Source organism: Cervus elaphus, chromosome 6 (assembly GCF_910594005.1).
Source record: "Cervus elaphus chromosome 6, mCerEla1.1, whole genome shotgun sequence".
Taxonomy (NCBI): Eukaryota; Metazoa; Chordata; class Mammalia; order Artiodactyla; family Cervidae; genus Cervus; species Cervus elaphus.
This window is the reverse complement of record NC_057820.1, coordinates 24668657-24687315: the sequence shown is the minus strand read 5'-3', so window position 1 is coordinate 24687315 and position 18659 is coordinate 24668657. Positions and strand designations below refer to the sequence as shown.

The window sequence follows — 18659 nt, the reverse complement described above, 5'->3', positions numbered from 1 at the left end:
ACTATTTAGTGCTTCCTAGAGTATCTCAATTCATACCTACAATACCACATTGAGATACTACAGTTGGCTCATTTGACAGGTCAAGTTACTGAGGCACAGTGATTAAGGAACTTGCCCAAGGTCACATGGTTACTAAGACAGAGAGCCAGGATTCAAACCAGGGTGGAAGGCAGCACAGCTCACAGTGTTAACCACAAATACCTACTTAACAGGCTCAGGGGTGGACTCATGGTATGATGAAAGAGGTTGTAAAATGCATGTGTGTTGTCATTTTGAAAGAATAGAGAAGCATTTCCTGTACTTGTTTATCTCATTATAATTACCTGTTCCAGTGTAAGGTGATCAGTGTACTGTACAATGTAAAATCTGTAATAGGATAGTATGCCTTTTCTTTTTAAACATTGATTTTCCTAACTTAAAAATACACAATGTTCTTTATAAAAGATGTAGCAGATAACAGATATAGAGTGAATGTCCCGTGTAATCCTGAATTGCTCCCCAAATCATTATCCATTGTTGGGTGGAAATTCCTCCAGTTCTTCTCTTTTATAGATGCTGATAAGTTACCATTATGTATGTTAATACTAATCCTTCTTTCCAGTAGATGATCACACTGTTTTCTAACATGCATTTTCATTTAATAATTTTGGACACCTCTCCATGTCAGAAAATACAGTTTCATCTTATTTTCCTTTAAAAGTTGTATAGGATTCACTTTCCCTCTCAGCATGCCCCAGTCTGGGTTCATGTTATTTTCCAATCAGCAGAGCCACAGGTCTGATGTGACCTAGATTCTTAGCTCAATGCCGCTATTGTTCCTTTTGTGTCTTGGACAGGACTCAAGGAGAGGCAAGTTCAGGAGGGACTCAATTTTCTGTTTTTGTGAACGTAACTGGAGCTATCATTTATCTAGGACTCAGGGAGAGCGAGCCACTATTCCTAGTCCCATTTTATAGATGAGGAAGCTGAGGCCTGGAGAGGCTAAGCAATTTACTTGCTCAAGATTAGAAACCAGAAAGTCAGAGCTTGAACCCCGGCTCTTTAAGTGTATTTTAGCAACACAACATCTCTTTATCTCTTTTACAGGTCTTTTACCTAAATGGATTAATATGAAGTGGTCTCTGTAGCCTCATGTGGAGGTCTATTGTGAAGTAAGAGTTAGTTTGTGATGCACTTCACAAATACCTGTGAGGTGGTGGCTCAGATGGTAAAGCATGTGCCTGCAATGCAGGAGACCTGGGTTTGATCCCTGGGTTGGGAAGATCCCCTGGAGAAGGGAAATGGCTACCCACTCCAGTATTCTTGCCTGGAGAATCCCATGGACAGAGGAGCCTGGCAGGCCACAGCCCATGGGGTCGCAGAAGGTGGACACGACTGAGTGACTAACACTTCACAAATACCAGCACGAAGAGGGAGTTGAAGAAACACCTCCCTCCCTGCTGTTTCTCTCTTCATCCCCTCCCTGTAGGTCACAAGGTGGTCTGGGTTTGACCCACTGCCTCTCAACAGTCAGATGATGCTTCTCAGGGCTCAAGCCTCATTTAGTTTCTCCCCTGCTGATGGAGGCCCCGAGGGAAGAGCTGCTGAAGGCTCTTCCGGGGAGTGGAGGAACCTTCTCCACATCCCAGCTGAGTGACATGATGGCTGCATAAAGCCTGCATCCCTCCTCCCAACAGAACCCACCCAGACATTTCAGAAGAGCCAATTGAAGTAGATGAGTGTAGATAAACAGTCTCGGTGGAGCATCCTTAAGAGGACTTTGTAGTTTTGCTTTGTCTTGTCTAAGTCAAGTACGGGCTTCCCAGGTGGCACTAGTGGTAAAGAACCCACCTACCAATGCAGAAGACGTAAGAGATGGGAGTTCAGTCCCTGGGTAGAGAAGATCCCCTGGAGTAGGACATGGCAACCCACTCCAGTATTTTTGCCTGGAGAATCCAAGGGACAGAGGAGCCTGGCGGGCTAGGATCCATAGAGTTGCACAGAGTCGGACTTGACTGAAGCAACTTAGCACACACGCACAAGTCAAGTAGACTGGTTTAACAGACAATCTATTTTAATGGAATAAAATAACTCTTCAGCTTTGTGGAAGGAAAGACTACACAGGATAAATCCTACATCCTGGATCCCTGAAACCGTTAGTATTTGAATTATTTGACTGTACCTAATTTTGTTGCATCAAATAATCTTCCCCAAGGCAGACGTTTTCATAGCACTTGAGGGTTAGAAGGAAACTGAAAATCCAGGTGGTTCAGTTTCTTGTCTCATACATTTTACAGCAGCTCACTAGAGTGGTATGCCAGCCTCTACTTGAACACCATCTGGGAAAGTGAACCCCTAAGTACCAAAGCACATGATTTTATTTTTGGGCCACTTCAAATTACAGTGGTATTCTTCTTTATACGAATTCTATCATAACTTCAGTCCTTTCATCCTTCTTGAACCAAATAGAAGATATTGAATGGTTTTTCCATTTCACCATCTTCTGATCTTTTGAGGATAGTTAACATTTTTCTGCCAAATCTTTTCTAGGTGAGTTAGTCTTTAATTCCTTCCCCTGTTACTTCCATGTCATAATCTAGAGATCTGGGCTGTTAAGGTCTCTCTTCCTCAATTGCGTTCCAAAATGTCCATGTCAGTCTCTTTTGTGGGTGAATGTAACAGAACACAGTGCTTCCGCGAAAACTAGATGAGGACAGTTTTTTATCTTGTTCTTGATGGTCTCCTTCTATTAGGTTCATTCAACTTAGAATTTCACCCAGTTCTTCAAAAGAAGGGGAAGCTAAGGAACTTTATCCTGAAAAGTTTGTTTTAAAAAAATCACTTTTTCAATTTATTTTTTTTAATAATATAGAAAAAAGAAACCTGTGGACCTAGATTTTTAGATGTATTGTAGGTATATAGTGTATTGTATCATCCTTCTAATATACTACTTTTCCATAATATGTACCCATGATCCTTCTGTAAGATAGGAATTGTGTGGAAATAATAATGCTTTTCATAAGTGTCTGAGTAATGACTCCTGAGGTACCAAATATTGAGGCTTCTTAACAGTGTCTTGATAGTTAAAGAGATGAAATATTGTAGAGTATTTCTTTACATCGGTGAGTCTTTGAAGTGGAAGGCTAGCCCCTTAAAGACTAGGATTTTCTCAGAAGCTCTCCCCCTCCCTTCCTTACTGCTGCCCTGATGGAGTCAAGTTTCTGAATTCTTTCAGATCCTTGAAAGGTTTACTGCCTCCTCCTCCACTGCAGGATTTAGGTACCCACTCTAGATCCAGATTAGCTTTTGTAACACTAGAAGAAAGTAAAATAATCAGGGAGGCTTCCCTGAAAAACTTTCTTTGATGGTAAACTGTATCCATGTATATGTAAGGTTTGATTACACTTTAGACTTTGGAGAAATTACTGCTAGAATATACAAGACAACATGTGGTAGGGAGTCCCTGAAGGTGGAGAGTACATCAGATATATACATCAGATGCCCTTTTATTAGGAGAATACATCAGGTGTCCTTGTATCATTTTCTAAAAAGTGTATGATTGGGGTGTCTGTATAGGAGAGTGTCACTGAAAGTTATTACATATAAGGAAATCACTGTCCAAATTAACACTGCCCCTTAGCCACTGGCTAAACTAAAAAAGGAGAACAAAATCTTAAAGACAAATGAATTTTAAATGAAGGCCAATAAATAAATAAATAAATAAAGGCCAATTAATTGTAGCAGGGAATGTGCTGAAATGAGAGTGGGTATATGTAATTATGTGGAAGATTACATTGAAAATGTTTAGGAGGTAATCACATGCTACCTAGACATTTGCTGGAGGGTGAATCCACCCTCTGCAACCATCCCTTTCTGATCTCAGAGACCCTCATTGACTCTGTAAAATGTATGATATGGCTTCCTTTCCTTGAAACGGTGACCTTTTCTAGGCCAATTAAAAGGTGCTGCTTTGAGGACATTGGAATCCAAGCTCAAAGGGATAAAAGGAAATTGAAACTTCTATTAAGATGAGCTAATGATGCCTGGAGCAGTTGGGATTAAAAAAGAACAAAGTCAATTTTAAAAAGATCCCCAAATCAAAGAGCTGCTTCTCTCATCAAATACCAAGAGAAAGCAAAATTATTTTTAATGAAAACTAGGGCAATGGAAATCAGCCTTTTGCCCAGATCCTGGGGCTTCAATCAAAACCAGTGAGAAGTTTTGAGAAAAATCCTTTGAACTTCTTGGGAAAAATGTATTACATAAATATAAGATAATGTCATGAAAGATAAACTAACCTTTCTTGCAAATTAGATAAAATGATCCATAAATATATTAAAATGATAATGATAAAAAGTAGTGTACATATAAGATTAATTGACAATTGATTCCTCATCTGACATAAAATAAATCCTGAGTTAAAAGTGAGCATTTTAAAAAATTTAAATATAACAGACATATAACACTGTATTAGTTTTAGGTGTACAACATAATGATTTGATATATGTATATTTTATGAAATGATCACAATAAGTTTAGCTGACATTCATCACCACACATTGATACAATTCTTTCCTTGTGATGAGAACTTTTAAGTTTTATTTTTCTCTTAGCAACTTTCCAATACACAATACAGTATTGTTAACTATGTCACTATGCAGTATATCACATCTCCAGCACTTAATTATTTTATATATATATATTTTTAATTATTTTATATTTTAAATTTTGTACCTTTTGACTACTTTCACCCATTTTGCTCCTCCCAGACCCCCTATTCCCTGTGTATAGCAATCACCAATTTGTTCTCTGTATCTATGAGGTGTTTTTTTTTTTTTTTAAGATTTCACATACACATGAGATTATATAATTATATAGTATTTGTTTTTCTCTGTCTTACTTCTTTCATTTGGCATAATTCCCTCAAGGTTCATCCATGTCGTCACAAAAGGCAGGTTTTCCTTCTTTTTTTCTGGCTGAGTGATATTCCATTGTGTGTAAGTGCACAACTTCTTAATCCATTCATCCTAGATTGCTTTCCTCCTTTGACTCTTGTAGATAATGCTACAGTGAACATGGAAACGCAGGTATCTTTTCAAGTTAGTGCCTTCATCTCTTTCAGATAAACGCCTAGAATTGCTCCATCCTATGGTAGCTCTATTTACAATTTTTAAGGGACCCACACACTGTTACTCTAACAGGTGTGAAGAGATCTCACTGTGGTTCTGATTTGTACTTTCCTGATAATTAGTGATACTGAGCACTGCTTCATGTACTATTGGCAATCTGTATGTCTTTAGAAAAATGTCTGTTCAGTTTCTCTGCCCATGTTAAAAAAAATATTTATTTATATATTTGGCTGGGCTGGGTCTTAGTTGCTACATGCAGGATCCTCCATCTTCACTGTGGCATGTGGGATCTTTAGCTGTGGCATGTGGGAACTTCTACCCTGACCAGAGATCAAACCTGGGCCCCCTACATTGGAAGCATGGAGACTTAGCCACTGGACAACCAGGGAAGACCCTCTGCCCATTTTTTAACTGGATTGTTTGGGACTTTTACTATTGAGTTGTATGATTTCTTCATATATTTTGGATATTAACCACTTATCCGATATATGATTTGCAAATATTTTCTCCCACTTCATAGGTTGTCATTTAATTTTGTTGGTGGCTTTCTTTGCCATATAGATTTTTAGTTTGATGTAGTTCTGCTTGTTTTTTTCTGCTTTGGGTGTCAAATCTAAAAATCATTGCCAAGACTGATGGGAAGGAGCTTACCCCTATGTTTTCTTCTCAGAGTTTTATGATTTCAGGTCTTATGTTCAAGTCTTTAGTCCATTTTGAGTTGATTTTTGTGTACCGTGTAAGATACTGGTCAAGTTTTATTCTTTTGCATGTGCCTGTCCAGTTTTCTCAATATCATTTACGGAAGAGATTTTCCTTTTGCATTGTATATTCATGGCTCTTTGTCACAAATTAATTGGCCATATATGTGTGGGTTTATTTCTGAGCTTTCTATTTTGTTCCTCTGTGTGTCTGTTTTTATGCCAATATCATGCTGTTTTGATTATAGTTTATGCTATGGTAATAGCTTTGTAGTATAGTTTAAAATCATGAAGTGTGATGCTTCCAGCTTGTCCTTCTCAAGATTGCTTTGTCTATTTGGGATCTTTTGTGGTTCCATACAATTTTAGGATTATTTGTCCTATTTCTATGAAAAATACCAATTGAATTTTGATAGGGATTGCATTGAATCTATCAGTGGCTTTACGTAATATGGACATTTTACAATGTTAATTTTTTTCCAGTACATGAGTACAGAATATCTTACAATTTATTTATGTCTTCTATAATTTCTTTCATCAGTGACTATACAGTTTTCAGTGTATGTGTCTTTCACCTCCTTGGTTAAATTTATTGCTAGATACTTTATTCTTCTTGATGCAACTGTAAGTGGGATTATTTTCTTAATTTCTAAAATCTAGTATTTTGATGACCTCTGATGTACACAATAACAGTCATTAGGTGATTGCTGTGGATGGTAATTATTGCAACCCTGGTAGGTTGTTCACTTCTTGATACAGTTGATAATAACCATCTGTATTAGTCTGCTCAGTCTGCCGTAACAGAATACCATAGCCTGCATGGCTTGAACAATAGAATCTTATTTTCTCACAGTTCTGGAAGCTGAAAAGTCCAAGATCAAGATCAAGGTTTCAGCAAGTCTTGGCTTCTTGTGAGAGCTTTCTTCCTGGTTTGTAGATGGCCACCTTCGGTATCTCCACGTGGCCTTTCCTGGGTACGTGCAAAAGTGTAGCAGAAAGAGAAAGAAGAAATGAGCTCTTTTGTTCTCTTGTTATTTTTGTTGTTGTTATTCAGTGGCTAAGTCACATCCGACTCTTTGTGACCCCATGGACTGCAGTGCGACAGATTTCCCTGTGTCTTCCCTTGGTGTCTCTTATAAGGACACTAATCCTTTTAAATTAGGGCCTCAGTCTTATGACCTTGTTTAACCTTACTTTCTCAGAGGCCGTTATCTCCAAGTACAACCATATTGGGGTTAGGGTTTCAACATGAAATTGGCAAGGGACACAAACATTCAGTCTTTGACATCACATAATAAGTAAGGAAATGGCAACCCACTCCAGTATTCGTGCCTGGAGAATCCCATGGACAGAGGAGCCTGGCAGGCTACAGTCTGTGGGGTCGCAAGAGTCAGGTATGACTTAGTGATGAAACTACTGCTACTAGTGAGTAAGAGGTTAGGGAACTGTTGAGCTGGAAAAGGCTTCCCACCACACTTGCACATCAGTGGGTAATACCTTTGCCACTTTGAGGATAGTTGGATGGGTAGCTCACAAGCCATCCAGAAACCTATCAGCAGGCTAGTGCTGCATTTTCTGTTTAAATTCTAAATGAGTTAATTGTCCAAGCCAAGGAATACCATATCCTCAGCTTAACCAACAGAAGCCTCTTCATTGCACATTTACTTGAACTCCCTTAAGGTAATGTTTAATGGTACTGCAGCCAAGGGGAAATTTTCCACCACACCACATCATTTTAGGATGTTGGTTATCTATCCAGCAAATCAGGTCCTTGGCTAGGGAGACTTTGCAGAGTCCAGCTTCACCTCCCCTGAACTTGTACCTGGGTATGATTTTAATGGTGGACAAAACTATTATTTCAGAATTTAAAGGGTTTTCAAGAATAAAGCAAGTCATTCCTGATTATATTAGGACTCAAAGCTACTTTATTGGAAGTTAGGGTTTCACCATATGATTTGTGTTGGCAGAAGGGGATGCCTCATCTCAGCTTGGAAATTCTAGGCTGAGTTGAGTGTTAAATTTAATTACCAAAAAGATGGACCCCGTTGCTTCTATGCCAGTGTGTATTAAGCAAGGGCAAACATATCCAGCATTGGGAGTCAGTTTTAGCAGTTTAATAATTTGAATAGATAAAGAAAAAAGGGGAGTTGGTAAGACAAGAAAAATGGCTCGTCTCAAAAGCAAAAAGACATCTGGACTGATAAGAGGACAGCTGAAAGAGGAGCTGAAGATAACCATGAGAAACTGGTCATAAATTTGCCTCAGGGTTCGGACAGGGGGTCATGCAGCTGAATTATAAGCAGGGGTCACTCTGGTGAATTGAGAACTTACATCCTGGTTTTGCTACCTCTAGGCAGTCTCCTTCACCGTGCACCTCATCTCCAAACTCTCAGTAGTGAAATGCACGTGGATGAAAAGAATTGCCCAAGATGAATAAGTAATTCTAGTATATGTGTCATTGATGGGACGACGTTCCCTGAGAAGTGGGTCAGCCTGTGTCCCATGTCACAGGCTACTGCCTCACCTGTGCTGTGTCAGATGGCTAATAAAAAAAACTCACCCGACAGCTTAAAGTTTTCATTGTTACAGTTCCCTTGCGATCCCAGGGAGGCCAGGCCTTATTGGAGAGGGTGTTCAAGTTATGAGTTCACGCAAGATGTGAAATACTTTTGAGTGTGTGTGTGTGTGTGTGTATTTCAACAACACCATAGCTGGTGACTAACAGATTTACCCACATGGTCCAGGCATTCTAGCTGGTTGTTCAGGGTTGCAGGCCTGGAGCAGGTGGGTTGTGTATGTGTGTGTTAGGAGAGAGAGGGCCATGTGTCATATTCCACTGGACTTTGCCTTATGTAAAGTGTGTTTGTAAAAGTAGAGTGGAACTCCCTCAGGTCTGATGCTGTGAAGTGAGTGAATATCACGCAGAACTGCTCAATAAACTGAAAATGGTATACTGTCCAATTATATGATGTATATATATCATGATTATCATTCCTGCCACTGGTGCCTGCATCAGGAATCCTGTATTGAGATCTTCCACGTTCCAGATCCTGTTCTAGATCAGGATTTTTTTATTTTGGCTCTTATCAATATTAACAATTGGGGCTGGATATTTCTTCGTTGTGGGTTGTGTTGTAGGGCTGTCCTAGGCACTGTTAGGCAGCATCCGTGGCCTCTATCCACTGGATACTAGAAGCACATTCCCTCTCCCTGCCACCCCCCCGCCCCCCACCCCCATCGTTGTGATAGCCTGAAGGTTTCCAGGCACTGAAAAATGTCCCCCTGGGAGCAAAACTACCCCTAGTTGAGACCCAGTGTCTCAGACATAGGGCATGTTTGAGATGGGGCCTGGTGTACACAAAAAGCATGACCTGGCGTCACACTGTAGTTTTCACTCCTGCATTCACTTTGCTTTCTGAGCCCTGGCTGTGTGCCAGGAACAGTGCCAGGTGATGGGGATAGAAGGACGAAGAAGACATGCTTTTTGTCCTTATGGAGAAGAGTCTAGTAAGGGAGAAATACTAATAAATAAATAAATTACCAAACAGATGCAGTGAAATAGACACGTACAGGAGCTGCAAGCACATGATAATGGTCAGGGGAGAGAGCCCCTGACCCAGCTTGCGAGGTATGCTAAGAAAGCAGAAGCATCAGAGAAGGCTTTCCTGAAATTGCCTAAACTGAGCTGAGTCTTAAAAGAGGAACAGAGGTGTAATTCAGTGTTGCAACACTGAAGCATAAACAAGATACAGAGATGAAAAGCAGCCTAGAGAGTGTGTGTGTATTGGGCAGGGGATGCTAAATCCAGGATAGATAGACAATATGACCTTGTTTGCCAGTCTAAGAGCTTATGCTTTATGCTGGGCCTTCCTGGTGGCTCAGGTGGTAAAGAGTCTGCTTGCAATGCAGGAAACCCAGGTTTGATCCCTGGGTCAGGAAGATCCCTTGGGGAAGGGAATGGCAACCTACTCCAGTATTCTTGCCTGGAGAATTTCACGGTCAGGAAGGTGGAGAGCCACTGATGGGCTGTTAGTGAGGCAGTAGCATGCTTTTGTTTAAACTGATTGCTGTGGTCAATATGCAGAGAATGGATTTAAGGGGCACAAGAGTGAAAGCAGGTAGACCAACTTAGGACACCAAGGGATAATGAGGACTGGAACTAGGGCCTTGGAAGGAAGGGATGGATTTGATAAATCTTCCAGAGATAAGATCGGATGACTTGGTGACTCTTCGGGTGTGAGTGTAGAGAAAGAGGGAGCAAGTCGGGATGACTGCCAGTCACATTTGTGCTAAGGTGCCACTCTCAGGGTCTAGCATGTAGAAAAAACCGAGTGAAGGTAACCATTGTCATATGCTATCGTATCAACAACTTTTTATCTCCATTTTGCAGATGAGAAAATTGAAACCCAGAGGAGGAAAGTGGTTAACCCCAAGTCACACAGCTCGTGACCTGAGCTCTGTTTGGCTGTCTTAACTTCTGCCTTGTCCTGCTGTGTGGCTTTGGCTAAGTGTGGATTAAACTGGTGAAAATGACTTTAGTCAGAAAGAAGTGAACTCTGTTACCATTGGCTTTTATGCTTAGTGGGTGCTTGAGTGAAGTCGCTCAGTCATGTATGACTCTTTGCAACCCCATGAACTGTAGCCTAATAGGCTCCTCTGTCCATGGGATTTTCCAGGCAAGAATACTGGAGTGGGTTGCCATTTCCTTCTCCAGGTAGTGGGTGCTTAGTACTAACTAAATAGAGGAGTGACTGATGTCATTGAAAATTAAACCAATGTCTGTGTATCATTTTCGTGCATTCCAAATTGTTTAAGGGAAAAAGAAACAGCCTACCGGGTATTACATGCCAGTGGCACCCACCTAAGTGCAGCTTTAATCTCAGATTGCTGGCACCTACAAGTGAAGTCTTGGGGCCCATAGTCCATTGTCAGTCTCTTCAGACTCATGGCCAGGGACATGAGTATAACTCATATGTGTTAAATGATTTGGTAGTTTATATATATAATAAATTTATAATTATAAATGTGTAATCATTAAATATATAAATTAAATCACTAAATATATAATAGTATAATATAGTGTGTGTATACACACACACACACACACACACATATATATATATATAAATTCTGGGTCAATAAGAGGATCTCCCATCATTTCTATCTGAAAATATTAAATGTGCCCAAGACCAAGAACAACTATTGGCCAGGAAATGGGGGTGATTGTTACAGGGCTAAATATTGAGTGGTATGTCTTTAAGATAAACACAAAGAAATTCCCGTGTCACTTCTGTCCAGGATTGCTCCCTTAACCTTTCCTTCTCCAAATCTAGACTTCAAGGCTCCTAGAAGAACCAAGACACAAGTATAGGATTAGTTGCCCAATTTACTTATATTTTAAGAAAGTGTCCCCAAAGGCCAGTTAAGCCTGTCTGACAGCAGTGACTGGACTCATCATCAGAAAACCCAAGAATGATTATAGCCTATGACCTGTGACAGCTCTAAAGACATTAAGAACTGCCAGGAAATGCCACTGGGATTTCTGTCTCGGGTCATTGGAAAACAAGGGGCTTTCATTATACGGGTTGAGGATTCCTTCCAAAATATTTATGCCAGGCCATTGATATGATGAGAGGTCTCACTCTAAGTATCAGCATATGTATTTTAAAAATAATTTTGTGCATTGTTTAATTGTGAAAGGCAGTCCTGTGGAGTGGAAGAAACCCAATATTTGAAGTCCAAGGACTTGGTTTGATTCATTTTTTCAGCTTTTCCCCTGATAGGTAGATGACAGATACATTCATCCAAAGGCCCTACTCTGTTCAAAGCTATTTGCCTTAACTTGAATGTTTTGCCTTAACCAAAATGTACCTGCTCATTGCTAGCTCTAAAAATTAAAAATGGAATATTAATTACCATCTCTTTTGGCATTCTGACACCAATTTCATTATGTGCGTGTGTGTGTGGTAGGGAGTTCTCCACCCCAAGAAGCAATTCCTTGTCACCAGCAGGAAGTCTGAGAATTCGACTCAATTCTAACACTACACAGAGATGGCATCAGATTTTGTAGGTTAAGTGTTCATTCCTACACAAAAACACACACTTCAGAACTAGATGCAGCCCAGGTGGTTACCTGTGCTTCTGACCTATGCACTACAAATTGGAGGTTGTAGTGATCCCTTCCCACTCAGAATGACAATCACAAGTCCAGGTTGTTACCTGTGTGTTAGTCTCTCAGACATGTTCGACTCTTTGCGACCCCAAGGACTGTAGCCTGCCAGGCTCCTCTGTCCATGGGATTTTCCAGCAAGAATACTAGAAAGGGTTGCCATTCCCTTCCCCAGGGGATCTTCCCAACCCAGGGGTTCAACTGGGGTCTCCTGCATTGCCCCCAGACCCCTCTTTGGGTTCAGTGAATTTGCTAGAATGGCTCACAGAACTCAGAAAAACATTTCACTTGTTAGATCACTGGTTTATTGTGAAAGACTGTAACTCAGGACAGCTGGATGGAAGAAACACACAGGGCAAGCTACAGGGAGAGGGTTTGTGCTTCCATCCTCTGTCCAGGCGCTCCACCCTCCCCAAGGCCCACGTGTTCCCCAGCCTGGAAGCTCTCTGAAACCTCCCCGCCCTCCACCCCCACACACACAGACACACATATCCTTTTTTATGGAGGCTTTATTGCATAGGCCCAATTGACTAAACCACTGGCCATTGGTGATTGAAGTCAACCTCCAGGCCCTCTGGGTCTAGGTGTGGGACTGAAAGTTACAACCCGCTCATGGCAAGGTTGTCTGTATTGGCAACCAGACCTCGTTAACCTAATAAGAGACACCTGTAAGCTCCTATCACTTAGGAAATTACAAGAGTTTAGGAGCTGTGAGCCAGGAACTGCAAGTGAAGATCTGAATGATCGAATATATGTATAAACCACATCTGACCATCCACTTAAAGTACTTTCCCTTTGGTTCAAGGTGATCTCTGCTCTGTTAAAGTAACCAAGCAGTGAGTGCATTGCTGTTTGCTGTCCCTCGTCCCATCAGGGTTGAGATTCTGTTTCCATGGTGCAACAGTGACATCCATTGGCCTGTTGCACTAATTATAGAGGAAGCCTGTTTCTCAGCTCTGTAACTATTGGGTTTCCTGATACACACAAACACAGAGAACAGACTGTCGCCAAGCCTGACCAGTAAGTCAAGACCGAGTCACACCTGGTCCCCTGCAGACTGTACTGGTTTCAGGACCCTTTCCAAGGACTTGTGGTCACATGGGGCAGTCCTGGAATCGGTCCTATTTTTGTAGAGTTCAGTACGTTCGTGGGGTTGTTAGGAAACCATTGGTTTGCGATTCAGATTATCTCCCTTCACCTCTGAACCTTTTCTACATGAAGTGAAGCTGATAACCTGTTTTGCAGTGACCAAGGGCTTTTCCGCACACTTGATAATCTATCCCCACAGTCACACAACAGTTGTAAAAATTAGGAGAGTGCACATTACATGTGCTTGGCACCCACCAGACTGTGAAGGAGGGGAGCTGGCCACCCAAATGCCAGGTGTTCAGACCCCAAGCGTTGGTGATTTGTGTTCCCTGGCCTAATTGGAATTCACCAGGTTGTTCAGAAACTCTTGCCTCATTTCTGAAAGAACATTGGGCAGGGAGGAGGGTCTAAAGATAGAAAAGCCAAGGAAAGGTTATGTGGCTGGATTTGAGATTGAGCCATGAATGTGTGTCTTCATGTAGAAAAAGAAAAACCAGGGCTGTTTTTTCATCTCCATAGAGAACATAACAGGAAATAGCAAGACTAAAAATACTTCCATCAACTATGTGTCAGATACTCTGTTAGGTATTAAGAATAAAGGATAAAGAAGACAAACCACTGCATTCACCCAAAGACCTCATTTTCAAGTGAGGGACACAAGCTGGGAACAATGAATTCTAACTGTGTGGTAAGAGTTTAGTAAAAGCGTTCCTGCAGCAACCCCTTCTAACCCGTGTGTGTGTGTGTGTGTGTGTGTGTGTGTGTGCACGCACACGTGTGTGCACACACACATGCACACATAAATGGTAGGATCCAAGTAATGGCCAATGTTGGCACCTTTGGATGGAAAAATGAGTGAATAGTCTCAGCTCCACTCAAAGCCAAAATTTCAAATACTGCTTAGTATCAAAACCAATCAGGTTGCAAAACTGACAAGTCAGATACCCAACATTTACATAAAAGAACAAAACCTGTGGGTTCAGTGTCTCTTTGCATCATTTCCTGGTAAAACTTTTTTTAGAAATAATTAGGGCATTGTAACAGTGTGTGCGTTCTCAGTCGCTTTAGTCATTTTTGACTCTTTGCGACCCTATGGGCTGTAGCCCACCAGGCTCCTCTGTCCATGGGATTCTCCAGGCAAGAATACTGGAGTGGGTTGCCATGCCCTCCTCCAGGGGATTTTCCTGACCCCAGGATTGAACGCATACCTCTTGGGTCTCCTGCATTGGCAGGCAGATTCTTTACCAGTAACGCCACCTGGGAATTCCTGATTTATGGTATATGTAGCCAAACCCATCACTGACTCACTAGTAAAGTTTTTCCAAATCATTGTTATGATTAAACAAACAAACGAAAGACTCACCTAAGAAAGAATATCATCGAGATTCCATTCTTCCTTCTCCAGCTGACTACCTGAACGTTTGATTCCAGTGCCTGCTCTTACTAACTGGTCTCATTTTAACTCTCGTTGTAAATTCTCAAGGCCCATCCTTTAGCTCACCTCTCCTCTCCCTAGCACAGCTTCCCCATGTGACCTTACTGACTTCCCCTCTGGAGAGGGCTGAGTACCAATCACTTCCCACATACCCATGGAACTTGTTAAGGACAGAATCCAACAGATCGAAGACACCTTGGCGATCAAGTGGCTCTACCACTTTACACTCCCTCCTCCACACACACACACACACACACACACACACACACACACACACACACACACACACGCCACTGTATAACCATTAGAGCCCCTTAGAAAAAGTGCAGCCCACATTTTAAAACACAGTTTCTCATGTTGGTCATTTTAGTTTAAACCCATGTCAGTCAAACTGAGAAAATTTTAGCCTACAATTGTTGGCTCTGTTTAAAGTCCTTTCCCAAGTACCGAAGTGTAAGTCTGTAGAATCCAGCGACACTTCTATGAGCTTTGAGAAGCCTCTCCACCAACTTAGAAAAGATGAGTTTACACGGATACAGAGAACAAACTAGCAGTTACCGGTGAGGACAGGGGAGGAGGAAGGGCCGTATAGAAGTAGGGGATTAAGAAGTAGAAACAATTTAAAGTTTAAAATAAGCTGCATGGATATATTGTACAACATGGGGAATATAGCCAATATTTTATAATAACTATAGGAGTATGGCCTTTAAAAATTTTGAATCACTACCTTGTTCCCTTGTTACTTATACAGTATTATATTGATCCATCAACTCCACTTCAATAAAAAGAAGGCCTGTAGCAGCCCATCACAACGTATTGTGTGTTCCCCAGTGTGTTAATACTAAAGAGACCAGGAATGCACATGTGCAGCAATATCCCCGGAGGCCTTTGAGGTCAGTGTGCTGGGTGTCACATGGAGGCCACCCCTGTGGGTTGCTGACCCTTGGCCGTCAGATCTGAGAGCTTGAAGCTCCATCTCCCTCATACGGGAGTCTCAGGGCACTTCCCACTTGTCCCTTAGCTCTCAGCTCCCTTCAAAGACCTTCCTGCTTGGGTCGCTGCAGCCCCATTGGCATCTTTGCTGTTTGTGTATGTTTAGTCGCTCAGTCGTGTCCAACTCTTTGCAACCCCTACAGACTGCAGCCTGCCAGGCTCCTCTGGTCCATGCGGATTCTCCAGGCAAGAATACTGGAGTGTGTTGCCATGCTTTCCTCCAGGGGATCTTCCCAACCCAGGGATTGAACCAACGCAACGTCTCCTGCATTGCGAGCGGATTCTTTACCATCTGAGTGACCAGGGAAGCCCATTTTAGCATTTTGGACCTGGGCATAAAATAAACTTATAGTAGGTTTTTACAGGACAATTTGAGTCTCTGGAGTGGTTTCAGGTTCTCAGGAGGCCTGGTGTGCTGTGGTCTGTGGGGTCACAAAGAGTTGGACACGATTGAGCAACTGAACTGAACTGAAGTTAGTCCTCACTGCCCAACAATTTTTCATCCAGCTGCTCAGAGGGCCATATGCCCTCACCTCTGGATTAATTCTTCCCCCCTGTGCTTTTAAATGGATACAGCTAGTGTTAGTCGCTCAGTTATGTCCAACTCTTTGCTACCCCATGGACTGTAGCCCTCCAGGTTCCTCTGTTCATGGGATTCTCCAGGCAAGAATGCTGGAGCAGGTAGCCATTCCCTCCTCCAGCGGGTCTTCCCGACCCAGGGATGGAACCTGGGTCTCATGCATTGCAGGCAGATTCTTTACCATCTGATCCACCAATTAACACCTTAGTAATAACCAGTCTGTAACATTAGAGGCTTGAATTTTTTAAAATTTATTTTTCAATATATTTTTACTGAGATATCATTTACAAGCTGAAAGGTATGCTTCAGTGTAACAGTTCCATTTTCAGAGTCCTGATAAATGTATATACCTGTGTAATCTACGCCTCTGTTAAGACAGACCATTTTCATCACCCCCATAAACTCCAGGCCCCATCCCAGTCCATCCCCCACCCCAAGCATCCAGTATTCTGGTTTATTTCACCAGAGATTAGATTTGCCTCTTGTAAAGCTTACACATGAAATAACACAGTATGTACTCTTTTGTACGGTATTTTTTTTGCTCAACATAATGTTTTTAAACTTCATCCATGGTGTTGTCTGTGTTCATTGTTTATCCATCCTCCTGTTGATGGACATTTGGGCTGTATCCAGTGTGGGGTTATTATGAATAAAGCTACTATGGATACTAGTGTTCAAGCCCTTTTGTAGCCATATGTTCTCATCTTCTTAGATGAGATGCTGGATCATAGGGTAGATGTATGTTTGCCTAATAAGAAACTTTCATACCATTTTCCAAAGCCGTGGCACCATCCTACAATACAGTTCCAGTAGCTTCACAACCTTCTTGACATTTGTTGCTGGCAACACATGTGTTAGTTTTCTATTACTGTGTAATAAATTACTGCAAGCATGGCGTCTTGGAGCAGCACGAATATATTACCTCATAGTTCTACAGGTCAGGAGTCCTGTATGACTCAGCTGAGTTCTATGCTGATGGTCTTAAGGTTGAAATGAAGTATCACCCGGGCTGGGTTCTTATCTGGAGGCTCTTGGAAAAATCCACTTTCAGACTCATTCAGATTGTTGGTTCAATTCAGTTCCTGGGTTTCCTCCCTGGCTGTCATTTAGAACAGTTCTCTGCTCCTAGGGTGTGCCTGCTCAGTCGCTCAGCTGGGTCTTTACAACTCCATGGACTGTAGTCTTCCAGTCTCCTCTGTCCAAGGAATCATCCAGGCAAGAATACTGGAGTAGGTTGCCGTTTCCTACTCCAGGAGATCTTCCCGACCCAGGGATTGAACTCGTATCTCCTTCATCTCCTACATTGGCAGGCAGATTCTTCACCACGGAGCCAGCTGGGTAGCCCATCTGCACCTAGGGGCGGCCTATGTCTTTTTCTCACATGGCCCCTTCTATCTTCAAGCTTGCAATTTCGATTTCTCACCCCCTTCCCTATACTTCCATGCCCCTTGGTTTAAATCTCTCTGTCTTCCTTACTGCTTTAAAAAGACTCATCTGATTGGGTCAGACTCACCTGAATAACTCTGTATCTTAAGGTCATTCAACTTGGAAACATAATTGCATCTGCATGCTCTCTACCCAGTACTATCTAAATTAATGCTTGATCAAGTAACCAGGAAGCAGAAATCTTGGGACCATCTTTAGAATTCTGCCTATCACAGCAGTCCATGATGAAATTTTAAAACCAGCATCACTTTTAATTATCCAGTTGCTTTTAGAAAAAAAAAACAAAACAGAACATCTATTGCTGGACTAACCGTGGAAATCCTTAAGAGGAACTAAATGCTGTAACAGCCGCTCGCTTGGGTTCAGGTGTTGTTCCTTCACAGAATCCATGCCTGAATCTGCGGTATACAGTTTTTAGGTGCCTCATTCAACCAGTCCCTGTGGTATTTCATCCTTTAGCTTTAGCACTCCACTTATACTTTCTCTTTTGCTTGGCAGGGTAGCCACACTTGCCACAAGTTGACTTCTGAAGGTGGTAGGCTTTAGAGCCACAATGGTGGCAGTGTGTGCATCTTATTCTGATGCTTTCCAAGCAATGATGTTCCATTTGTCATCTTGCTTCTGCCGCTGAGACCAAAGAGCTATCCAGTTGCTTTTAAAGCCAGAGATTTCAAAAATATTTTCCTGCTAACGAATTGTTTTTACTGTGGCTTCAAGAATTGTCCCTTGCCACTTGTGTTCTGTGCATTTATAAAACTCCCTGCATTTGAAAACATCTAAGTGCTTCTACATCAAGTTCTGATACCCATCCAACATGATCAAGTTCTCTATCTGGCAACAATAAGACTGGAATACTTAGACACAGGTTAAAGTGATTTAACCAAGTTGATTTTTGTCATTTCCTAGGGCCTCATAGCTGGTTGCAGAATTGAAAATTAATAGTTTAATTTTGGTAACTAGAATAATGGATCTTAGGGATGAAAAGTCCCAAGAACTTTATAGTCAAACTGAAGATCAGAGAAATTGATTCAGAGAGTTGGTTATTCAGAAATGAGCCCAGACCTATGTCCCTAGGTTCCTGGGTAGAACTCTGTTAACTGTCCTGCAGTAGATAGTTACCCTTGCTTCTCGAGGGGTATTT

General features: G+C 41.7%; 1 protein-coding gene and 1 pseudogene across 3 annotated transcripts in view; one reads left to right on the top strand and one right to left on the bottom strand.

Annotated features, from left to right (window-relative positions):
• SHROOM3 (shroom family member 3) overlaps positions 1-18659 on the top strand; it is a 318796-nt gene that overhangs the window by 200669 nt on the left and 99468 nt on the right. The window lies entirely within an intron of this gene.
• Positions 17841-18132, bottom strand: LOC122696423 (annotated as a pseudogene).